General features: G+C 39.7%; 1 long non-coding RNA gene across 5 annotated transcripts; it reads left to right on the forward strand.

Annotated features, from left to right (window-relative positions):
• The first annotated feature begins 8,955 nt into the window (after positions 1 to 8,955).
• Positions 8,956 to 26,598, forward strand: LOC121895905. 5 transcript variants are annotated; one of them, XR_006095863.1, is made up of 5 exons: positions 8,956 to 9,099; positions 10,461 to 10,566; positions 18,455 to 18,559; positions 22,792 to 24,028; positions 24,889 to 26,598. It is a non-coding gene; the product is annotated as an uncharacterized LOC121895905 (long non-coding RNA). The 5 variants fall into 5 exon arrangements; XR_006095864.1 differs by having other exon boundaries at positions 22,792 to 23,482; positions 23,843 to 26,598; XR_006095865.1 differs by having other exon boundaries at positions 22,792 to 22,894; positions 23,457 to 26,598.
• The last annotated feature ends 511 nt before the right edge of the window (positions 26,599 to 27,109 follow it).

Consider the following 27,109-nt stretch of genomic DNA (forward strand, 5'->3'; position numbering starts at 1 on the left):
GGGAAGGCTGGAGCAGTCAGGCAGGTGGTGCACCACTGCTGGTTTGTACGACCCACACACTTCACATAATAGATGTAGCCTATGACTTAAATCATAAATCAGAAAATCAGCTTTACTGTCATTCTTTAATGAACTGCATGTACATGTAAGAATAAAGACCAAGAAACTACTGAAATACAGTCTAATACAAATGTGATGAGACAAATGAACTTCCTAACTCCCAATATGATCATTTTCATGTCATCACTGAGATTGAGGGTTATAGACAATTCTACAACTCCATTTACGTGACAATGTCAAACCTGATTTAATAAAAAACTCAAAAATGTACAGTAATTAAGCATAAAACAAGAGTGTTTAACCCTCTGAAATATAATGGAAATACATTTTTTCATATATTCTGTGAGAAAACAACCAAACAGCATCATATATAACTTATTATTTAAAAGTCTAAGTGGTATTGTAGAACATCATTACACATCGTGTCACGTCATATCTTATCGTATCACATTTTATCATATGTTGTTGTACTATACTGTATCAAATCACACTGTTGTGTTGTTTCATAATGTATCAGACCCTATCATACTGTACTATATTGTATTGTGCTATGTCATATTATTTATAGTATCATATTGCTTTGTATTGTGTTGCATTGTGTTGCATTGTGAGATATCACATCGTATCATAAGATAAATTATTTGGTGTTTTTAAAATGTATGAAATTCAGACATCAACGTAACGTTTTATTATAATGGAAGTGTTTAATGGACAGTTTCACATCACCAAATTTAAATGACTTGCACTGCGTTAACAAGTCTTATGTAGAGAAATATGTTGACTCAATAACTGCCGAGATAACTGTTGCCTAGGTGACTAAACCAACAGAGAAAACTATCGTTAACTGTTGTTAGCTAGCTAATACATGACCCGTTTAGAGTGAAGAGTAACGAAGATAATATTGAATATGGCTGACACTATTGACCCGACGCTTGATAAAAGGGTGTTTAATGATGATGTAAAGTTAGGATTTTGAATTACATGTCACAAAAATAACACAAATATACAATAAATCTCAAATAACAAAACATTCTGCCAATAAAGTTTTATTAAATCTCCAAATAACATCAATTAGGTTAATATAATCAGATGTTTCCCTCTTATACCAAGCTGCACGAATATTACAAAACACATTTCTCCATCTATCTGTACTGTATATAAGTAAAACAAAGTATATACATTTACAAATTTACATTTATAGAGGATTGGCAGTTAAGTTTAATATATCATTTGCATCCCTAAAACTTTTAAGTTTTAGGGATGCAAATATCGGAGGACAGTATATGTGAGATAGACTCACAAGATTAGTTGAAAATAAGAAAAAATTGAATACCAGCCTTATTCTTTAAGATCACTATGATGCTGCATCATTTACAATAGAAATGATAATTTATTTAACTGAACTAGAGAAGCAATGTGTTCATGCTTTTAGTTTTAATTTGGTATTGCAGAGTGCTGAGGGTTGTTTGGGGTGAGTGTAGGGCTGCATGACACAGACCTCCATCGTGTTATAATAGCCATGACTAAAATTTCATGGAACAAGCACAAATGGATTGAGCGGAAACAGCACTGCGCTTAAATTGATTTTAGTACAAGGAATAGGGTGCGACTGAAGGGAAACTGCAGATATCACTGTGGCTGCCAGTGTGGAATAATCTCTCAACAGCAGAGACTCAGCATTCTGCTGGATTCAACATGTGGAGTATTTTCTGAATCGTGCCCCTTCAATTAATTTCCAAAACAGTTGCAAATGCGCCTGTCAAGTGCAGCGGCCATGCAAGTGACAGGCAGGAGGCGGGTGGGGGTTTGGTCATGACAAGGATGGAGGAGGGGGTTAGCTGGGTAGTAGAAGCAGGGTCTGTGTTATTCAATAATTGAATAAATTGAGAATTGAATTAAATTAAATCGTATAAATTAGGATTCTGGGTATACCTAATTGCTGTGAACTGCAGTTGCTTGCCCAGGGCTATAGCTCGCGGTTGAGATGGGGGCTGGGTGGAGGAGAGGCAATGGTAGTGACGCTTTGCCCTTGGGAGAAAGTATTCTGAAATTTTTTTGTTCTTTTATAGACATTAAAAGAAAAGAAACAGCTTGTCATGTGCACCTCACATACCTACGCCTATTCTGTTGTTTGGCATATTTACACCTGAGGTTGCTTGAAAATAGAAAATACTCCTGCAGCTACAAAGGAGTTTGGTAAAAGTAAAACAGAATGAAATAGCAAAGGCTTTCTAGAGATGCAACTTTGCCCTGATGTTTAACAATCATTCAGCAATCATAAAACCAATTTCTACTTCCACAGTAACAGAATATAGACCACAACTCAATGCAGCCACAAGGACAGGTTGGGTTACAGTTAAGGGACAGAGCCTGACTTACTTCTTCAAACAGACAGCCTTGCTCTTTTCTTACAATAATATAGTAACATTTTAGCCCTATCAATATAAGCATAAACCAAACTGAACTCATAAAAGTAATCTTATGTTATTTGGAGACCAAAGACAATCTGAGAAATACGGCAGCAGAAGTCGACAAGGTTGAAGGAAAATACAGAAAAAAGGAAGAAGATTTTCATTCCTGCTCGTTGCTGAACTGAGCCAAGGTTTAGTCTAGCAGTAGCCAGGAGCGTTTACCAAAATAAATTGGTAATTAAATCAAATTAAACAGAGAATTCATAACAAGGTGCTGATGTACTGTAGCTGAGGGAAATCTGGCAGTATACAGCCCTAATGTAGCCTCCACCCATCCTGATTTTATAATGCACTAACCTCTACGGCCTAATCTGCAGCAGATGTTGTACCGTAGAACCAAACACTCTCATCATAACCCAAAGTAATAGCAACAAAGTCATTATTTGGCTGATTCCACAGCAAAAATATAAAATCTGAATCTCTCAAACAATTCTTCTGAAGCGCTTAGCAGCATTGCAGCAAACCTTCATTATTTATATATGACACAGCATACAACATCTTAATGTATTAACTGCAGGAGGAGTGAATCCTAGAAACTGACTTCAGCATTTAGCAACACTCTGGATAATATTGTTCAGCAACGTCACTGAGTATAATTTTGAAATATGAATGAAACTGATATAACTCAGAACTTTACAAGAGATAATAAATATGTAAAAATATGTAAATATGTAAACCTTTTTACTGCTGATGGCGCTGCTGATTGGGCATCTGTGCTCTTCATAGCCGTTAACTTGGTTTTAGGAGACAGCTGTTAACTGGATAAAGTCGAACTTTAACCAGTGTGACTTTATCCATTGACCATAGACCACAAATAGTTTGGAAAGAGGAAGATTTGCTTTTGCGCCAGCCACCAGAACTTATAATAAAGCATCACTGAGTATTTGATTGAGATCTAATGATATCTGGGTTTAAAATATGTACAATTTGACAAGGAGCCCCTAGTACTGGATGCTGAGATCAGCCAATCTCAAAGATTTCATGGGTATTGGTGGAATTAACCACTGTATTCAATCAATCGGTGAAAGAAAGAAAAATAAGCTTTTACTAATGAAAATGAGGGTGATCATGACAATAAAGCTGCACTTTGTTTAGAGAGAAACTCCGTGTTTGAATTTAAATTACTTACATATCCAGATACTCTATGACGTAATGTGACGTTAGCACACAAATCTCATCTTGGAGGGTGGAGGAATGAAGAGGTTTAGTATAACTGGTGAGTCAAATCTTTTTTTTGGAAGAGCCCTGACTAGCTGCTGATTAGGCTAAAGTAGAACAGTATAAAAAGTGTGTGTATGTGTGTGTTTGTGTGTACATGTTAGTGTGTCTTTAGGGCATCAGTTAACTGGGTCCCTGCCTCCCACAACGGAGATGGGCAGATTTAATCTGATAAACTCACGATGCAACAGCTGTCGCCCAGACCTGGCCTGTCTATGACCCGATCTCCCTCCCTCTCCCTCTCTCTTTCTCTCTCTCTCTCTCCCTTTCTCGCTCTCTGTCCCTCTCTCTCTCTCATCCTCTTCTTCTCTGCTTAATGCCTTTCTCTGCCTCCATATCTCTTCTCTGTATCTGGGCCTCTTTCAGTATGTCAGTGTGTGCATGCGAGTGGACTTAGGAACAGAGGACAACTCATGTACTGTCCATTATCCATCTAAGTCCCTAATCCAGCAACTGAGGATCTGGTTCAATAAAGCTTTTTTTTTTAACAAAGAAAAACAAACACACACATACACACACAAACACAAGGACCTGCTGTGTACATGTATTGTTTTGGGCCCATTAGCAGATGTTCTGATAGAGATTGAATTACTGTGAGTGGGCTGCATGGGCGTTCAGCGTTCTGCTGAAGGACACTCTGGCAGCTGATGAACACAACATTCAATGTTGTGGAGATTGAATCTTTGACCTTTTCATTATGGCAAAGTGTCACTGGGCAACCTGCCTCCACATTCTCTCAGTAAGCTTTGCTCATCTCCGCTGCTGGATTATAGGGGCATTAAAGTCCGTTCTGCTAGATGCCACTAAATACGACACACTGCCCCTTTAAGTAATCTATGACTGTTATAAGATGGGTGAAGAGGTTTTATTCTATAACAGCAAGAAAGCCACGAATCACAGCATCTTTAGGACACTGATATGGATAAACAAATATATAAGCTCCCCATTAACTCATGTTTATTGCAGTGTTATAATCTGGGATGGTAACCTATTTTTAATGCATCTTTAAAGGCGCAGTGTGTAGAATTTAGTGGCATCTAGCAGAACAGACTTGGCAGAAATGGAATATAATATTCTTAAGTATGTTTCAATTAGTGTATAATCACCTGAAAATAAGAATTGTTGTGTTTTGATTACCTTAGAGGGCCTTTTGTGTTTTTCATGAGTTTCGCAGCCACCGTAGGTTCTCCTACACGCTTGGGAGGGGAGGGGTATTCAGTTGTTTGCAATCTGCAACCTCACCGCTAGATGCCTATAAATCCTACACACTGGTCCTTTAAACCTACTGGCTTTTCAGCAATTTTAGAAAACTGCAATGCTTTGAATTGATAGATGCTATTCTTGTGTTTAGTTGAGTTCATCTGAACTTTGAACCCAGTCTGAGCTGTCCTCAGGCAGTTATTTATGCAGCTGTCTCTTCTACTAACATTCAGACACTGACAAAGATGTTGTTCATCTCTATTATCAAAGGTTGTACAGTCTAATTGTTCTGGGTAGATGGATGTTAAGCGTTAAGTATATTTAGTCAGAGCAGAAAGAAGTTTAACACAGCTGTTAGAAAAATCCAGCATATGCATTTAGAAAATGTATAGTGGTCTCCGTGGACTATGATGTTTGCAGATGACACTGTGATCTGTAGTGAAAGTAGGGAGCAATTTGAGGAGAGCCTGGAGAGGTGGAGGTATGCACTTGAGAGAAGAGGAATGAAAGTCAGTGGGAGCAAGAGGGAATACATGTGCATGAATGGGAGGGAGGACAGAGGAATTGTGAGGATGCAAGGAGGTGGTGAAGGTGGATGAGTTTAAATACTGTTCAAAGTAACAGGGAGTATGGAAGAGAGGTGAGGAATAGAGTGCAGGCAGGGTGGAGAAGAGTGTCAGGAGTGATCTGCGACAGAAGGGTACAAGCAAGAGTGAAAGGGAAAGTTTACAAGAGGTTAGAGAGACCAGCTATGATGTATGGTTTGAAGGCACAAAAAATAGGAGGCGGAGCTGGAGGTGGCAGAGTTGAAGATGCTAAGATTTTCGTTGGGAGTGACGAGGATGGACAGGATGAGGAATGAGTATATTAGAGGAACAGTTCAGGTTGGACAGTTTGGAGGCAAAGCGAGAGAGATGAGATTGAGATGGTATGGACATGTATGGAAGAGAGATGCTGGTTATATTAAGAGAGGAATGCTGAAGATGGAGCTGCCAGGCAAAAGAGGAAAAGAGGAAGGCCAAAGAAGAGGTTTATGGATATGGTGAGGAAAGACATGCAGGTGGTTGACAGAGGAAGATGCAGATGACAAGAAAAGATGGAAAAGGATGATCCGCTGTTGTGACCCCTAACAGGAACAGCTGAAAAAAGAAGAAGTAGAAGAATAGTAAGTAAGGTTAACTGACCTTATTGCACACATACAGATGTAGATGCTTCCTGGTACACACACCGTTTGCTGTCTGCACAGATCTGCTCCATTGAAGGTGAAGTTGGACATTTTATCGAAACATAAAAGGTAAACTACAAAGTAAAAGTTGTGATTTACCTTGTTTGAGACACCAATGATGTAAATTACAATGTTTCTCTATAAAGTAACACCAGGCACAAACTGAACATCACACACTGATAAATTCAAACTGTGTTACTCAATCAGAAGAGGAGGTTTTCCTCAGAGTGCCTTCATTACAGGCACATTAGTAGCAGTTAGTGAAAGTATCTCTCCACTGAGACGTCCGGCCGAATGGGTTTGTTTTTAGCAGCCCTGAATAACAGAGGAGAGAACATTTTTTTCCATTTTACTGCTTTGGCATTGATATAACTTCCTGTATTGACTTTGAAGTAGCATTTAGCCTGGAATTTCACGTCATTAAGCCATGAAATTGCGTTTAGCCTAATTTTGCTCAGGTTCACTGGGATGCTGTAAAATCTGTGAGTGTCCCAACTCATCTTCAAGTCTTTCATTTAAGTCCTTTTATGAAGCTGCATCTCTTAAAATCCACATCCAAGTCCCCTGTCAGCGCACACACACATACACACACACGCACGCACACACACACACACACGCACTCACACACACACGCACGCACGCACGCACACACACACACACACACACACACACACATGCACACAATCGCTTTAAGCATGCAAGTGGGCACCCAAATATGCTAATACACTCGTTTTCTCCATCTCTTTTGCCATCTCATACACACACACACACACACACTCACACACACACACACACACAATCCTATCAAAGTGCATATCCAGCATTAGTGACTAGGAAGGAGCAGCAGGGAGTCGAGGGATGTGTGTGAGTGTGTAATGAACCCCCATTGAGCTGAAAGCACTCCATAGTTATGGTGTGTGCGTGTGTGTGTGTGTGTGTGTGTGTGTGTGTGTGTCTGTGCAGCTTCAGATACTGGCCTGAAACCGTGAGATTCGGTCCTCATAACACTGACACACATTCTCAGACATATACACCCACTTCACTCAGGCCAGCACCCACTACACGATGTTTTGTCTGAAATTACCAAAGTTAAAACATACATGTTGACCACAGAACAGCAGGAAAACTGGAAAAAACTGACATTTAACTTAATTTGATCCTTGTTTTATTGTGGTTACTAAATAAAATAAAAACTGTAGCAGATATAACTCAGCAACAATCAGGTAGCAGCACATATGTACTGGTGACAGACACTGCTGATATATCACTGGCCAGACTGACACAATCAGTGAGACCTATGGCACATATCAAGCATGTCTAATAAGGACGAGCCCTCTTCAAGTCTCAGTTATGTCGCTCAAGAACAGCAGGAAGCTAACCTTCTCACAGCGGGGTGGAGACATGCCCTGCCAAATCTGGTGTCTGACAATCTGACTGTCAAGTTCTGCCTGAACCTGCCTTGATGTCATGTCTGTTAAAGGGAGACTGCTCTTACACACTAGCGCTCTCTTCTTTACTTATCTTTAATGCATGCATGCTACCACACAAACACAAAGACACACACACACACTACTCACCTCTCTATATTAGCCTCTATTACAGCCCTGCTCATTTGAATATTCAACCACAACATAATTTCATGTCTGGGGTGCAGGGATGTGATTACAGTTGTCACAGTTCATACACGTCCATTTACACCGGAAGACAGAGCAGGACTTCAGTGTGAATTCAGCTGTAAGCACTTATTCATCTGCTCATCCGCTCATAATGAACAATGAGTCACACATCCCTTTACTGTAGGAAGACAACACACACAGATTCTGTACATCCACCTAGTTTCAGCAGTTATTTATAGGACAGCTGACTGCTGGCTTTGTGGCCCATATAGAAAGATCAGTGTTGAGATCTTTTTAGTAATCAGTTCAGTCTGTATGATTAAAGGCTCAAATGCTTATATTCTATAGTCTAAACACCCAATAGCTAGTATGTCTTTCCATGATTTTAATTTCCCTCAGTCAGTTTACTTTGTTTTTTTTTATATCAGAAATATGTCCTTCACTGATTTCTGAACTCTCTATTCCACATTGTTGTTGTCGTCCTGACACATCAGACCAATCCCAAAAAGCTAGCAACAACATTGGCCAACTGATCAAATGCTTTGCATCTCCTCATGTTGCCTCATGTGTTTTGTGCTTTACTTGTCTGCCAAAGAAAGAAAGAAAGAAGAGGTAGGCTCAAAAAGTAAGAAGAACCAGCATCAAGTGCATTGAGACAGCTTTCTCTTATTCGGCATGCTGAATCGTCTGAATGGCTGCTAGTAAGAAAAAGTGTTCCAAAGGTGCTTGAACAGTGAATAAACCACAGGTGACTGTCTGCACATAAGCCCAAGCGGGTAGCTACTGGTCTGAGAAGTGAAGCCAATGCGGAAGTGCCTTAAACTTGCATTCTCTCTAATGGCCAGCAGGGGGCAACTCCACTGGCTGCAAAAAGAAGTCCGATTGTAGCCTTTAGAAGTCTATGAGAAAATGACCCTACTTCTCACTTGATTTATTACCTCAGTAAACTGTTTCCTAATGAGTTTATGGTCTCAATCGCTAGTATCAAGTCTCCTTCAATACATTATGATGTTTATTTTGTAAAATATGGTCCCATTTAGAGTAAAATAGACGATAAAGCAGCGTATGCTTTGGGGCGTGGCTACGTTGTGATTGACAAGCCGCTACCACAGCGACATCGTTGATACGTAACGTAACCATGACGTAACCCTTGAGTTACCGAGTATAGGTGGAGCTGTAGGTGTCGCTACTTCAGTGTGTTTTCAGTTCATGAAAGTTAATTGTAACATTTTGGTCGCCTAAAGAAGTCTTGTTCAGCGCTACGTTGTGATAAAAGACCCTCTAAGGAGTCGGATGTTCAGTTTTTCCGGTGAGTACATTTTGTTTTAATGGTTTTAAGCCTGTTTTTCGTTAGCGGAAATTAGCATTAGCATTAGCATTATCACTGTTAACCATAGAGTGTAAATGCACCGTGCTAACCAAGCTAGCAGCTACCATTAGGGTCAGCGCCACCCTCTCGTCCAAATATGGTCACTTCTGGCTCCAAAAATCAAACATGGCGACGGTCAAATCGTTAAACTCGAGGCTTCAAAACGGCGGTTCACAAACTAGTAGGTGACATCGCGGTGACTATGTCTATATTTATTTATTTTATAGTGTATTCATAGGACACAACTGGTAAAAGCTACATCAGTATAAAAAACTGAGTTGAATTAACTAGAGCTGGGTTTGACTTGTGAATCAAAAGAAGACAAATAATTGCTCACCCGGACAACCCTCCCTCACATACATATGGAGATGGCCGTAGGGGTAGTTAGCACCTTTTACTGTCACATGTCATGTGATGAAAGGTGGTGAATGAGTGATAAATGAAGCCACTTTCCATCTATATTTCCAGGAAAGCTCCTTCCTGCATTCAAGCCCCAATCATCTCCCTGAAAGGGTTTTATGATAACACAATAATCTTTGGATTCTCACCAACTCCTGCTGACTGCACTTATGATAAGTGGCTGTGTGGCTGTAATGGGGCTAAAATGTAAATGTGGAAATGTAAATATACTGGAATGCCTTGCAGTCTACAGACAACTATAATGAATACAAGATAATGCTCTAATGCATGTCCCAAGGCTTTGCCATGTTCACTGATTGAGTGATTGTGTTAAAAAGTCTATTCTCTCTATATTCCTATAGGGTTGGTATAGAAAGATCACTGATATTAGCTGCATTCAGACTGTCAACTAAATGATTGAAACATATATGTAAATTGTCGACCATAATTGGTATAATAGGTTGCCTATTGTAACAGTTTGGGTTTTCATTGTATCAGGAAAAGCACAGGTGCGTCAAATGGAGGGTTATTAGTGCTTAGCATAATGGCAGCCTGTCATTGGCTGCTTAGTGAAGCATATCTGGCCTCTAGATGACTATTGGCCCGATAAGATCTGTGACACAGACTTGAACATCAGATTTTATATTGTATGTTTGTGTCAGAACAACTGAAGAGCTTTTCCTCTGCTTCTGGACACAAGGGACTGAAATAAAAGTGATACTTTCAACAAAACGTCCTAATGTCTCGAATCACACTGCATTTGAATTGACACAGTACCCAGTGCAGCTAGCGTCTATAAATGTCTCATCCTAATGCTTTACTGCACACAAGCATGAGTATGTGAAATACTGCTGTACCACTGCTGCTTCTGGCAAAACCAGTTTTCTCCATCTGTCCTTCAGTTTCAGCTATTCAACATGTGGAGAGTCGACAGAAAAGACGACAGGAGAGAGAGAAATGCAACAAAGATCCCCGACTGGATTCAAACCAGGGACGTTGTGGTTCATGGTAAAGTCTGAAATTGTGGAAGTTATTATTAGCTGTGTCACATGACTGAAGTTCATGGCCAGGCACTAATAATGTAGAGCTCAAACTAACTAGTTGAGTGGTTGGATGTTGCTTTTCATCCAAAAAAATGTGTTTTCTGTCAGGTGATTGGCATTACAGCCTTGTGGGGCTGCTAGTGTGGCTTTAGATTTTAAGTTTTGTTTAGAAAATGTATCATACTATGTTTTGTAACCAGATTTTCTGTAATCCTGTAATCCTATTACACAAAATCAGTAACTTCCAAATTCTGTCCAGTTAAAAGACAGAGTCATCCAGCTGGATTAAACACTGATCCGTTACAGTTGGATAATCACCTATTGCTTTTTGTTTAACCATGCAAGTAAAACGAAATTGTTGAAATGCGGTTACCATTTTTCTCTGTGCATTACTGTAATCCTATAGCAGGTAATCAGGAGCCCAACTTTCCGATACTGTGGTGTAATAAGACACAGCTCTCCCTGCTGGACTCAATATTGATCCAATTTGGTGCGATTTCCATCTGAGCTCTGGCTGCAGAGTGACTCGCCTGATGCCAAACACACAGGCTGGGTAATGGTGGAACCAGAGCCAGAGCTGTACAAAGCTACGCTGATCTGAATACGAATGCAGTTTTGACTCAAGTCCAGACTGAAACCGATCGAAATTGAACAGGATCCAATGATGAGTGGTACTTGAGAGTCAGATTACAGATTTGATTTAGAGGTTGATTACCAGTTTGGTTGTCGTATCTGCCGAGTGTCTCTCTTTGCGTGAGTTACTGCGTGTGCTCCAGTAGGAGGGATGTAAAGCAATGTTGAATGAGATCCAGACTGAGTGAGGCACAGGGAAATGATGTACTGATCCAAAAGGGATGATGTGTGAGGCGGAGAAACAGAGAGGGAGGGAGGCTTGTTGTGAACCGCTGCTCTAAACAACATGATAGAAACAACAATGTCTTGTATATCTCTCTTCTTTTCTCTTTTCTATTATGTATTATAAAGAGAGGCTGGCTTTAGTGGATTGTTAATACAATTAATTAAATTGAAAACTAGAAAGAAAACATCAAATTTCTGTGCAATTCTTCAATGTAAAGGGGGGGCAGGGGCGCAAAACATACCAGAAACTAGATTTTGACGCAAGGGATGTACCAATAGTAATCAAGGGAACCAAGGCAGGTTTATTTATATAGCAGCTTTTATTTATTGTTTTCAGGCACAGAGCAATTAAATCATAGAGATGAAATCTCTGCAATCTTTGCTTCAGTTATCACTTTTTTCAGCAATAAAATCTAACTAATCAAAGAAGTGTGCCATCTGCTGCTTTTTTAATTCACACCTTATGTAAATCTTTTTTATGCAGATATTTATTCTAATGTACAGTACGCCTACTATAATGAAAATGTTTATGCACACATTGTTATGTGGGTATGCTGTGGTATAAAGTCCATTATGCATTTGAGGGTGTTGGTTGTATTTTCAGAGCAGTGCAGAATATCAAACTGCGTCACTGTCATAAGCATAATTGCAGTAAAGATTTCCTTATCGAGTGTTGTTGCTTTGTCCAACATTGAGGTTTGTCCCTGTAACCATGTGTAACTAATTTACAACCAATCCTGAATGTCCTGCTGGATCAATGGGATGTGATGTCTATTATATACTCCCAGTGATGTAGATTGAAACCACTTTCATGAACAATGTGATGTGGTATTATTGGACATCTCATACTGGATATACAGCACCTAACCACTCAGCAGACATATTGTTGACAATACTACGGTATGTTTAAGCTTTGGTTAATAGTTATGGTTAAAAAAGAAAACACTTATTGTCCGTAACAGGATGTGAACTTCAGTATTTCAAAACATTCATAAAATATACATAAAATAAATAACAATGTCATTCATTGACAGTCGCATACAACAAATAGTTTAATGTCATCTGTGTATCATTTTTTATTGTCTTAATCTGAAAACATTTAACTACTCTTGCTTTAATTTATTTTAAAGAGGCTATATTATAACCATTTATGTAATCATATGAACTAAGCAATTAAATTAAAACATTATTCAAATTTGATTTTGTTTGAGTGGTTTGAAATCCATCTGCGTTCATCAGCAGTTTTGGACTAATTCCATTCAACATATTACACAAACTGGACATGACCTCAGTTTGACCTCACTCTGACCTCACTTTTTCTTTTTTCATTTACTGAAATCAGTCCAATTAAGTTTCCATCATTTGACCTGCCGCTCTGCTGGACAGCTTTCAAACAACAATTTTGTCTCATATTTGAATTAGACAAGCAGTGATCAACTTGTCACTCAAATGTAGAGCAAATTTTAACTGAATTTCCAGAAAATCTGCTTTAAAAAAAAGTGCAAGCCCAATACTGTTACTAAGATATGGAGGCGAGATATACATTTGTTTTTGCAAATTTTCCAGTCAGGTGACATTGCAGAAGAAGAGGTGACATGTCAAATTTCAAATAATGGAAAAATGGTATTTATGTTTGTGTCATGTATTACTTTTAAAAACTCCTTATCAGTCCACACATAACTGATGTTTTACCTGCCTCTAGTGGAGTGGAATATAACTCACATGCTTCATGTATGTCATGTAAGTCTCTTACGATGGCACTATGTTGCATTTTGTTGTTATTGATACAAATTCTAATTTCCAGCATTTCCATTCAAGGTTTTTTATGAGCAAACTGAAAATATGTAGATGTAAACACGTCTTTAAATGAACTCAATCAGTGTCTTTAGATTAACACAGTTCTGCTAATTAACACTCTGAAAACACTATTCTTATGGTAAACCAGTGATGTATATTCCAAAACCAAACCATGCAGACTTACTTCATATGAGACCTTAAGTGTTACACGCTTCACAAACTGTTCCAACAAGTCCAACGGCAGAAATTGAAAAAAATGATCAAAAAAATTTTCCTTGCCTCTTCGGTCTGGTGGTCTCTGCCCCCCCAACATTTAGACCACGCCTGACTACTCAAATGGAAATATGGCAAAGCTCAGCAAAAGAGGGTGTGGATTATGATTGTGGTTGTTGCCCGTGAGCTCTGAATCTGTATAAAAAGCGCTATAGCATAACGCCTCTCACAGGAGCGCTCATACGTTTCACCATAGTGTTCGCTCATATTTTTTAATGCTGTTTTCAAACAGTTGCACAGGTGAGAAAGAGTGTTTCACCATAACAGAAGACAATCACACAAAATGTAACAAAAGAGGCTGATTAAGCTTTTGGTTTTTCAACCATCACTGGAATGAATGAAATTACTAATTATCTTTACAAGAAAAACCCTTATGAAAATCTTTAAAAGGCGAATGATTAACAGGAGAACATGGATTTGAAACCTTTTGAGAACTTTATTTATCCAGGAAAAGCTTTTTCTGATGAAGAATACTCTTTTTTTAGTAGCACTATTTAGCAGAAACCATTTCAAAATCGTTTTAAAGAGCCAATAAGAGTCTTGTTTCTCACTTTTTAACTTTCTTTGGTATTAACGTTTTCCTTTAAACATGTACCAGACAACTCTGGATGTTAGAGAAATCATTTGTTAGCAGTTTGAAAAGTGATGAACTAACCAGATTTGAACTTGAACTAACCAATACCCAGAAACTGGTCTGTGATGCTTCAAATCAGAGAAATCAAAGATCTAATATTGTTGAAAGCAGCTCTCTCTGGACAGAATCCACTGTTCCCAACATGAATCCAAGCTGACGGCAGACTTTTCTCTCCAAGAAGCAGCGAACTACAAATTATTCACAGACACCTTTTTCAAGCCTAAAAGGGGGTTGAGTGTTTGATACTCAAAATGTGGGCGTTTTGCTTTAAGTAAGCTAAAGAAGTGTTTAATTCCAACAAAAATATTTGACATTTTCTTTTATTTTCTCAAGATCAGAGCAAAACCTCAAGCTGTGCCTGAATTATCGGTGTGGCACAGTGGTGCCGGAGCCCCGGCGGCGCTGCGGTCCTGAGCTGGCGGTGCAGGAAGCAGATGTGAAGTCTGAAAGTGATGCTAATGGATTCTGCCCTTATTTCTGATCCCTCTTAGTGTGCTCGCCTGCTCTGAATCACAAATGTACTTATTTGACTATGATAATATTTACAACATGGGGAAATACAGTATGTTGTTTGCTGGTATAAATCTCTGTTTATAATGAGCCCAAACAATAATTCTGCAAATTAATTATTTAAAAAGATTAATTTTTCCTTTAATTTGCGACATAGTGATAAATTCTTAATGTGGCGTTTTGTGTCAAGGGCACTTCACTGGGCTAATTATCCCAATCTATGTGTCGAATTTACAGCCTGGCGTGCTTCGGATATGTGTTCCTCCATTATGCATGTTGTGTTGTGACGCTGTGTTTAGTACACAGTCGCAGAGAAGCGACGCTGTGGCTACAGGGAGCTGTTGTGTGTTTGTGTAGTGAGCCAGCGTGGAAGTTTTTTTTTTTTTTGCTCTGGAAATGTAAAGCAGGCAAAGAATAACAAGCCCCGGATATTTATATCTGTACTGCATAATTTCAGCTTCATAAATGTCATCTCTCTCACTCTTCTCTCTTTCTTTATTTTCTCCCCCAACTCTCCCTTCTCTGTCAACATCGTTTGTTTTTTTTTTCATTTTTTCCTAATTCCTTTTTTTATCCTCCACCTTTGTCTCTTATCTCTTTTTTCCCCCCACTCCTCCTCTCTCTGTCTTCTACTTACTGCTTAGTTTATCTCCCCTCCACATCCCTGTATCTAAAAACCCCCATCTTCCCCCTTTCACACTCTCTCTCTCTCTCTCTCCTGCTTTCTCCCTCTCATACTCCCACTCTCTTTTTATTCAGTGATTTAGGTCACTGACTGAGTAAAAGACTACACACAGCTGGCCTATAAACCGACCTCCTCTCCAGTCCTCTCTCCCCTCCCCTTACACACACACACACACCCACACACCCACACACACACATGATGAATCACAATCTGGCCCTGGCACTAACCGACAGTGTCCTGAAACACATTTGTTTCTTCTGGCCCATCATTTGTATCTGTGCTGGACTTCACACCCTGCATCTCTCTTTGTATTGATTTCCTCAACTGTACCTGTCTTTCATCTATTTGTTCTTCTTCTTGACTTCTTTTTTTAATACTTCATCAATCTCCTCTTATTGTCTTTATTGCTGGATACCCTTCATCTTTCCTTCCTCATCAGCGTTTCCGCAAACAAAACTGTGACCTGAATAAAACTGCGTGTGTGTGTGTGATGGAAATACTGTGTGAGAGAATGTTTGTTTGTGATTCAACCTCCTGCTCAGTTCTCATCTCAAAGATCGCTGCTGTTTATTTCACTTTTTCTTCATTTTCATTCATATGCAGCGGGAGAGATTTTTGAGGGGACATTATGTGTTTGTTTGATTGTTTGTCATTCTTGTGTCTGTTTACTTTGAGTCAGCGGAATAGCAGTAGGTCAACAGTTTAACAGGCAAATTGCCCATGCATGCAGGCTCTCTGCTCTTATCTGGATCTAATAATGTGGCCACCAGATAGAGCACACAATCACACATACATGCATACACACTAACCGAGGCATGGGCATGCATGTACAAAAGGGCGGACACACAGAAGCTTAATCACATAATCTCTACCCAAATAATTAATGACATCATTTTTGGTTGGAGCTACTACAATGACAGCCAATTGGACGCCAGAGGTAATAAAGAGAGAATGAGAGAGAGAGAGAGAGACAGAATAGGAGAACAGGAACAAAGAAAGCTAGAGTGGAAAAAAAGAGGTTGATGAAAAAATCTAATAGACCACAGAGAGAAGGTGAAGGAAGGAAATGAAAGGGTTGAAATTGAGAGACAATAGAAAAACAGGAAGGGATGCGGGAGAAGAATATAGCTATTTGTAATCATTAAAAAATATAATAAGCTGCTTTGGTCACATTGTTAATTTTGGGATGCAATATTATCCAGCATTCAATCAAGATTTAAGAGCACTTCACAGATGGAAGCAGGGGAAACAAGGCACAATAGGAATACGAACCCAAACTGAAAAGCAGCAACACAAATTAAACCTCATTAAAGTATTTTTGAGCAGCAGCAGGCAGCAAGTAGACTCCAAACAAACTCACAACAGAACGCCTTGATATATGCAACACGTGTGTAATCAAGTTCCTATGAATAGCATGACTCTCACATCCGGCAGAAACACAACAGCATGTGCATCCCAGAGGATTCATCAGTCTCACCACCTGTTGAAATACAAGACCAATATTTACTTTGTGGTTTGATCCACCAACTATTGAAAAATACAGTACATTTCTCTCTTTGGCCTGCTACATGTTCAACTTTGTTCCCTGATGTACTTTGACTCCCCAGCATTTCACACACCGCAGGGGTTTAGGACCACTGACAATGGTTTTGTATCAAATGCTGCTGTTTGGGTTTGTTGGTCTGCCTATGCCCCATCTGTCTAGACAGCACAATTTTCTATTTTCTTCAGTTCTTTTTTTTTTTTTGTTTAATTGTGGAGTTTTTTAGGGTTTCTGTGTATAAATTTACACATGGTGAATTTGGACACTCAAAGAAAATGGTGAATATAGTGCACTGTTGTAAATAGGGGGCGATTCTGGGTACAGACTTAGTCTAAATACCTATACAAACCAATGTATTAAATATTATCTAATATTTATCATCACTATCATAATAGCATTTCCTGCATAACAGAACTGCACAGTGCTCAGATAATCAAAAGTAGACCTACATTAGTAGAGCGATTTAGATATACTGTATGTTGCACCTCAATAGCTCTACATTAGGAGCTCAGCTTAGGGTTTATGAAGGAATGTCAAAAATGCCAAAAACAGCCCCTATATGGTTTGAGCATCCCTAAAACCCAATAAATAATAATAATTATTATAATTATTCTGTGTAAAAATAGAAATAAAAGGATTTGAAGACTGTTTGGACTTTTTCCAGACTTATGTACATCTACCAAGTATTAACAGTCTAACTTTACGGTACCTAGCAAAGGAAAGTTTTAGCAACATGTGTAGTTGTATTTAATTCACTATATTTACATTCAGTCAACTTATTTGGCCGTTATTAACATGTTGTGTTGCTTGCTAGCAGTTACTGAACGAAGTTAGCTGGAAAATTTTGGGATGTTTACTGTAAAAAACACTGTTAAACTCTAATACAAAAACACATAAAGCATTAAAAAATATGTCTCTATATTCTCAGTCCTGTACTGCAACAAACAGCCTATGAACAACACGGGAACATGGCTGATATAAATGCATTTGCTTACATTTCACATGAGCTAGCAGTTAGCTAGCCACTAGGGATTAGCCTGGATGCTAACACAACATTAGAAAAGTGACTTGTTGAAACTGCATGTATTGAATGTAAGTATTGAAACTAGTATTACTTTATGCTCACAGGTATTTGTTCTTCTGGGATTTGAAAAGGGAACGGAGGAAAGGATGAGTTAGCTAAGGCTAACATTAGCAGTTAACTTCTCAGTGCTGACTTGTGACTTCAAGTGTTTACTGTATTTGCCTGTTTTGACAGTATTAAAGTCCATTTGAATGATCCACTGATTGTTCTGATGTTAAAATGTGGAACTTTTTATTTTTTGTTCTCTACTTGCCAATGAAATGTAAGGAGCACAGTCATTTTCCATTTTGAAGAAGTCAACAAGGCAATTTCTGTTCTTCACAGCACCATTAACCCATTTGAACCAAAGTGTCAAAATTACCTCATCATACTGCAAAGCTAAAAAAGTATATGTAGCAGGAAAGTACTATTAAATTGCAGCTACTTTAATACATGGTATTAATGCAGATTTATTTTGTAACATTTCTAGTCACAAATTAAGGCTGCAATGAAGAGAAGCAGGCTGAGTACACTGAGCAAACTCCGACCACCAGTGAAGACTGTGAGATGTGGTTAAAAGCTCTGAAAAAAGCAAGTAAGTATACCTTGAGTAAGGATTACCCAAGAATATGGTCGAGAATAAGCTTTCTCTCTCAAGCAAGCGTCATTAGCTATTTAGAGTACTTTCCCCAAAGCGGTTGATGATCATGACATTTGAGGTAACCAGCCAAAATGGTTAAGAGCCATTCATTTATATAATGACACTGAGTTTTTCAGCCTAATTTCCTCTCGCTGGGCAAACACCTGAAACCATGTTCAAACTTGAATTGAAATGAAATGATCTAAAGTCAGGAAATGTAAATTGAATGTGAACAAGACAGAGGGTGAGAGAAGAGGAGCTTAAGACGGAGAGTTTAACGATGAAATGAGTAGCCAGCTGTTAAATCAACAGTTATGAATCACAGGAGGGGAAGCAGCTCTACAGGAGGTTTTTTTTTTTTAATCTCTTTCCTTCCTATAATTCTTTCATCTTTTCATCATGTGAGGCGCGTCCCCGCGGAGAGGCGAGGCTCATTATTCATGCGCGCACCACGCTGCTTCTAATTCACACAATCACGACACGCGCCGGGCAGCTGCCGCCATATGCCATACTCGCTCTGTCTCTGTGTGTGTGTGTGTGTGTGTGTGTGTGTGTGTGTGTGTGTGTGTGTGTGTGTGTGTGAGTGTGAAGAGGGGGGCTTTTCCGGCAAGTGGCTCTTCTGTCATTGACTGCCTGTCTGCCAATGACAGGCAGTGTCCGCCTCTCTCTCTCTCTCTCTCTCTCTCACACACACACACACACACAACCTGTCCCACCTCCTTCACCCTCGCCCTGCGTTGAATATGCATCACTGCTGCATCACTTCCAAACCGGACAGATGAGCAGCAGGCCAACGGCCACATGCTGGCCTGCCGCTCAGGATCTCCCTGGGTTTTTGGGGGGGGGGGGGGGGTTGTTAGGAGGAGGGAAGCAGGGTTATAGACAGCCTGTGGCCTGCCCTTCCACATCCACACCTCCTCCATACCCCCCTGTGGGATGGATCAACAGAGAGGCAAAAGGCCGAGGGCAGCAAGCAATTAGAGGGGAGAGCTATGCGAGAGGGGAAAAGCAATGAGGACACAAGACAACCTTATCAGTAAAGATCGTCTCGCTTTTTGTATTCCTGTCTTTGTGTACATGTTTGCGTGTGTGTATGTGTGTTTCTGTACTCGTGTTCCCTTTCTTTTCAGTTTTCCTTTTTTGTCGTTGCTCACAACCTTTGTGCTCACCTTTTCTTTCTGTCTCCCTCTCTCTCTCTCTCTCACACACACACACACACACACACACACACACACACACACACACACACACACACACACACACAGCAGAAGCAGTAATCCACCAGTCCCAGTGTATCCCTCTCACACACACACATGCACACACACTTTCACTGTTCCCATGGAAACCCACACCGACGGAAAGCACGCGGGCCCCTGCCTGGAGGCTCGAGGCAGCGAGGAGACTTCCCGCGAGGAGTCAGCCGGTTATTGATCCCTCAGCACACGGAAGCCAGTCGACTGGCCAAACACACACACACACACACACACACACACACACACACACACACACACACACACACACACTGCTGCTCTCAGCACAAAAACACATCCACTAAAACAGGTCCCAGTTTTGGCTTTACCAAGATGACTGACAAAACAGGCTACAGTTCGATTGACATGGAAACTACAAATCATCAGCAACACTAAATATGTGTCATACCTGATAAAAGGTAAAATCCCATCAGAAACACATAACCACTTTAGTTTAGAATCTGTAATTGTAGTTCAAGTTTAAGATGTCAGCTTTTACGACTGAGACACACACACACGAAAGCAAAGCCCTCAGTGGGCTGATGTTTGCGGTTTTTGAAATGTAAGAACACATCAACGAGATGAACCATTCCCGCAAACTCCAAAATGTAAACAAACATTATAAGGTTCCTCTGCCAGAAAATATCACAGCTGAGCAATAAAGGGAATAATTCCCTGAGGGCTTGTGAAAATCCAATTCACAGCATCACAGATATTGTGTGTGACATTAAGAAAATCGCATAACTGTTGTAGCGTTCCCCCAAGCTGAGCTGTTTTACAAATGCAGATGAAATTGGGGCGTCCACCTCTTCTGGTTCAGTGTAAATGCAGGATTACAATATGCCACACACTGACTCGTCTATTCAAACTGCTATCATACAAGTCTCATAATTTTCATCAACTAAAGCACCAAGAAACTTGAGCAAGGGTTATTCATAAACAGTTGATTTGCTTCATTTACCAAGTAATAGTTTCCATTAAAAGCAGCAGGCCGCAGAAGTTACCAAAACATCTGGTCATTTCAAGCTTGTCAAAACAGTCAGATGGAGCTGCATGGAAGCCGCATTATTTCCCTGTTTAGAAAACAGTATAAGATATTCTGTTCGTGTGTGCATAAATGCGGCTATTAATGGATTGCAGAGCAGACGGCAGCAGAGTGGATCAGCAGCAGGATCCAGCTGTTCCTGACCCACATTACCTCAACTAGACTGGGAATAAGATTTTCTCATTGGAATTAGGTCCACTCATTTCTGACTCCATGGCGAGTGGTATTACAGGCTGCACACTGAATCATGAAATTAATTGCGGTCCGGAGTCAGAGAGTTCATTTTTCTGCACAGTCGATGTCACGCGTCATGTTTTTGCTTTTCAAATAAAACATAATTTTTCAAGACAGTTCTGCGGATGCTGCTCTTATTTAAAGGAATAACTATAAGTGAAGGTTAGCAAATGTAAGAAACTACACACATACACCCTAGTCTGTTTTTTACATTACAACAATCACATTTGAATAGTCTTTGCAGCAGGATGCTGTCCATGGTCCTGAAAGAGTCAAACCAAGCCAATTCAAACCATTTCACACCATTAAAAAGCAACATTTGGTGGTCGATTTTTCTAGTTTCTAGTTCTCCTTCCACAAATACACTCCACAGCTAAAGGGGTAGACAGATTTATAGCGCTTCTCTGAAGACAGTTGAAAACAATTCTAGGTCAGATTTATCAATAAAATGACATAACATCAATCAGAAACAACTGACAAAACGTGATTTACATAGAACTAACTAGGACAAGTATGAAGGAGTACATGCATGGCCTGCCTTTGTCCTTCCCTCTTTATAAGGGCAGTGATGCTGTGAAATATGTGTAAACCTTCGAAACCTGCCTGATTATATTTAGTTTGGACTGTATACACTCTAGTCAAGATTTTACTCTGTAAATGGGGGTTTGATAGCTTGGAATTAGATGATTAGATAGCCAGTGTAATTACATATAGGTGGTTTGTGGGTTGCTGACTACTAGGTTGATATTGATGGACTGTTTGTTGCAATAATATGACAAATTTGAAATCAGTGTTTGTTATTGAAACATCAGGCTGTCATCCCCCTTGTTATTATGTTATTCTAATATTCTCTGTCGTGTTCACTCTCACATTTCTTACCTTCTCTGTCTTTTTAGCCCTCCTAGCGACTGGCTGGTTGGTTGTTTGGTCATTTGGTCTACCAGTTTGGTCCAGATTGAAATGTGTCAACAACTATAAGATGGATTGCTATGAAATTTGGTATCCATGTTGCCCAGAGGATGAATCCTAATGACTTTGGTGATCCTTTCCTAAAGTGCCATTAGCAGGTCAAATTTTGAAGTATCTCAACATCTACTTGATGGATTGGCACAAAATTTGGTACACATATCTATATTTCCCAAACGATGTATCCTAATGACTTTGGAGATCCCCTGACTTTTCCTTGAGCACCACCATGAGGTTGACATTTGTGGTTTTGAGTGGAATTTCTCACCAACTTTTGGATGGATTATCATGCCATTTGGAACAGGTATTACTTTTCCCCTCAGGATGCATTTTGTCAATTTAAGTGAATACCTTTTTATGTAACGCCATTATCAGGTCAAAGTTTTAAGTTGTCTATTACTTACCTGCAAAAATAATGACTGTCAGCCTCAGATGCACTTTATGTTTGGTACTAAGCCGCAAATGTTAGCATGCTAGCATGCCAAACTATGATGGTGAATGTGTTAAACATTACACCTGCTTAACATCAGCGTGTTAGCATTGTCACTGTGAGTATATTAGCATGCTGACAATAGCATTTAGCTCAAGTACAGAGCCCCCAGTATGATGTAATCTTTTTAACCTACAGTACCTGTTACTTCTCTCTTCACCTCCATGTTAAGAATGTCTTTGTTTGCATTGTGTGTAAACAGGAGCTGGAGTTGATGTTCTGGAAAAAGGTGATCCTGCGATTTCCCCAATCAGGACCTGGTGACATTTCCAGAAATGTTAACTCCAGGCTTGAGCTTGTGAAAGGTTATGACATTTTTTCATTATACATAAACAAATATAGTGTGCAAACCAATCACAAGAGAGTCTGGGCCTGTGTTTTTCCCTCTGCAGATTGTTCACAGCAAACATTTGTTTGGAGCAGTGTGCTTAATGAAGCGTGGAGCAAAGACTTTGCTCTTTTTAATTATCCATTACATGAACCATTTCTCGTACTTGTTCTATTGTGTTTCACTGTATTCACAATATTTTCATGTGTGTTTATAATGCACTTTGTTTGTTGTTTTATAAAAGTGCTATAGAAATGAAGATTGTCACAGACAGTAGCCAGTGTGAGCAGAGCCTGCAGCAGCCAGAAAAATTCACACTGCAATTTTTCAAGTTTCACATGTTGCTCCTTTTGCACTACCCTCCCACCACTCTCTCTCTCTCTCTCTCTCTCTCTCTTTCTATCCAAGTCTCCATTCCCATCCTTCCCTCTTCCTTCTCGTCACTCATCTGTCACCCTCTTTTCCCAGTGTTTTCCTTCCTCTCACACTCTCATTGTCCTCTCTCTCTCTCTCTCTCTCTCTCTCTCACTTTCTCTCAGATGTCAGAGGCCCACAGGGTGTTGTAGTAAGTCTGTCAGTCACTTTCGTTTAGTGTTTGTAGTCTGTCCAGCCTCTCTGATCCATTATAAATAGCTCTAAGTGGCACAGCACTCCCTCTGCGCTGTCACTCAACACTGTCAATTAAACTTTCTACTCAGCCTAATTAATCTGACCAGTTAGTCAGAATAAAGATTGAGGTGGACATGAAACAGTTACATCCTAAATGTAGAAACCTATTAGCTAATTATTATTACATGAGAAAATAAAAAAAAGTCTAATATTCATGTGTGTTCATGCTGAATCATTTTGTTTACCTAATTAGCAACACAGACAAGCAGGGATCAGCCCCAGACGATTTATGTCAGATGTTCATTTGATTTGACAGGCAGTGCTGTTAATATTTGAGGAATTTTCAACGCTGCATTAGGGAGTGTTCAAGGTCTCAACGTCTATGATGTAATCTGCAGCTAGTCTTTCCAAATGTCAGTCGGAATAAATACATTTAGGGCTGAAGATCCTCGTGGTTATGACTGGGTTTACTGCATCTGCTGTATACTTCCAGAGATTTAAGGTGGGTTTGACAGATTAATTTCTCTTCATTGAGGTCTCTAGCTGATTAGCCCATATGGATCCTCCAGAACATCCACTTTATTTTATTTTGTTGGACAGTCTGGGTCTATTTTTTATCTCAACACGTTTCTAATAGGATATGGGGACTTGCCAAGTTTTCACATTCTTGTTATATTAGAGTTCCAATTCAGTGTAATTAAGCGACCGTCTTGCAGAATAGGAATCTGAATTACTTCACGCCCGAAATTTTCCCTGGTGGATTCACTGCTGTCTGGATGTTAGTCGCCCTGATTGACCGGAGGCTATTAATATCTCAAAGACTTTCAAGGGTACAAAAGGACTAAACTAGTTCTCATTTTCTGTAATGTGGAGTGGAAATATTTTTGATATGAAATATGCTGTGTAATCCCAAATGCCTCCTGTATTTTTTATTTCTGTTTTGTGTGCGACATTTAGTATTGTAGAGGTTATTTATTGTTCTGTTTGTCACAGTACGTGAACATCACACCCTAAATTTGTCTCTTTTGCCTTAAAAAAATCAGAATTTCTCAATTCACCTCACCTAGAAAACAAATAAGTTTGATTACCGATGCTCTTGCCATCTTTTAACACAATGAAATCATGAGATGAGACAATATTTCCCACCAGAAAAAAACAAACTTTTTTACTCTTTCACATTTCATTTCAGCTGGAGACATAGAAAGTATACTGCAGTTTTTGCATTCTCACACTGCTATCCTCACTTAGAGAGGGTGATAATAATGAGATGTGATTACTGCCACAGTCAGTGAAATTGAAACAATGATCAGCTAAGAGTGTTCATTTCACAGTGAGACGTGTTATAACAATATACTATTTCAGTTTCAGTGATTTCGGGGACAAAGCAGCAAGAAGAAAGACCTTTGATTCACCCAGAAGAATTAAGGACAAAGCTTTCACGGCAGCAACCACCTATCCCGATGAAGTGGCCGTGTTCCAGACACTGAATCCCTGCCAGCTTCTGAGGACACTTTGACCCATGACCCCTGTTGGGCAGCAAAGTATAAGAAGACTTCTCCTACATGACTGAAAAAGGGTATTATCACATCTTAGCGATTATTACTGAGTGGGTAAACTGAGTAATACTGTCACACTGTTTCACACGCTGCCTAGTCACAACTTGTCTAGACGTTACCATGCTCCCCCGACACGCACCCACTCCAAATCCTGTTACCGCCGGCAGCCTGCGCCACAATAACCTACATTCCACAGTAATCACACTGACTGACTGAGGCGTCTGATGGTGTCGGAGGCACGTTGGAAAAACGGCAGCAAATCCTGGTGACAGAGAACGAGGCTGCTGACATCCAGAGAGGGGAGGGAGGGAGAGCGTTTTTCTTTTGTGCATTCAAATCTTATTTGGAAAAGGGAGGATATGCATTTTTGAGGACCGTGTTGCTGTGGCTGTGCTCCAAGCTTCTATCAGCTCTGAGAAAAGAAGAGGCAGGGATTCAGGCTGGCTCTGACACACACACACACATACACACACACTGTAATACCATTGCACAGAAACAAATGTCTTTCTCAACATTTAGTTTAAATTTATTTTGACTAGAAGGTGAGACAGTTTTGGCTACACCACAACATAATTGGCAAGGACAGCACACTAACTTCTGACTTCTTCTATTGTGGTTTGGGCAGCAATTTGAGACAGCATTTGAGTAGACAGCAGCTAATAATAAATAATCCACTAAAGCAATATGCTAACAGCATCGGAATGAAAATAGTATAAGACAGGGCAATTTAGACATGTTGTTATGTGTATTCTTTTGGGAAACACAACCTTATATAGTGCTGATAAAATAACTGAGTTAAGGTATATACCCAAACAATACATTTTTAACCCCTTTTTGTCTTGTTTATAATTAAAATTAGAAACAGCTTAATCAAATAATGCCCTTTGAGGACGTCTAGTGCTCTGAAGTCTATAGAAATCACTCATACACGCACTAACAGACACACAGCAGAGACGGAGGCAAAGCAAGAAAACAGGAGGGATGGGGGACGTGCACGCGCATGCTCGGCCACGCGGCACCAGGGCTCAGATTTGGCTGCTCCTCGGCTTCTCCGGGCGCTTGATGCACGGCGTCCCCGACTGACACGCCTTGTGTATCTCCTCCCATCAGCCACAGGAAGAAATCATATTCAATTCCAGCCGTGTCATTAGAAAAACTACACCGCCCAGGCAGAATTATAAATTGGTATTGAATGGGAGATGGTGACTGAATGTTGGAGGACATTTGTCGCCAATATTTGCATAATGTGATTTTTTTTTCCAACAAGTATCAGGAAATGAATCTGCCCATTTAGCCATGCGCAAATTAGTGTTAAATTGGGATGATTGCCGGATTGCGCGCATGTGCATTAACTACTGAAATGAATCACACTGACCCTATAAGACATTTTAGGAGGATACTATAGATTACTACAGCAAATGAATGAATCCATATGAAAATATTACAGCCTATAAAATGTTAGAGTTTATCCTTCCAGAGGGAAAAATTCACAATAAAGTCATTGAGTTTTAATTTATACGGATATTTGTTGTGTTTCTGTGTGTGCGTGTATGTGAATTACTCATCGGGGTTATTACGGAAGATGACGTCACATTTACTAGAGCTATCCTGACAGTTCAGAGCTTACATCACCAGACTGGAGTACAGCTTACTGCGTGTAGCTTGACATAAGATGATATCACAGAATAAGAAAATCTTGTCCATACTGAGCAAATGACGCTGCGAAACTAGAGCTTAGGAAAAGTAATAATGTTTTTTTTCCGTGTCACAATTAACTTTCTTTGTGTTGTTTTACTTCTCTTTATGAGAAAGTTTGTAGGAATTGCTTTCCTGCAATTGATCCAAAAACCTACCCCACTGTTGCAATATTTTATTTGATTTTAAAATGTCAGAAGGGTTTTTATTTCTAGGAATAAGCAGCATTGCTGGGTTTGTCCTGGCAAAACGTAACAAAGCTGCTGGTCTATTTGTTAATGATGATATTCTTCAGATGATAAGATGATGACTGATTGTGTGATTGTGTAAGA

This window comes from Thunnus maccoyii, chromosome 4 (assembly GCF_910596095.1).
Source record: "Thunnus maccoyii chromosome 4, fThuMac1.1, whole genome shotgun sequence".
Lineage (NCBI taxonomy): Eukaryota > Metazoa > Chordata > Actinopteri > Scombriformes > Scombridae > Thunnus > Thunnus maccoyii.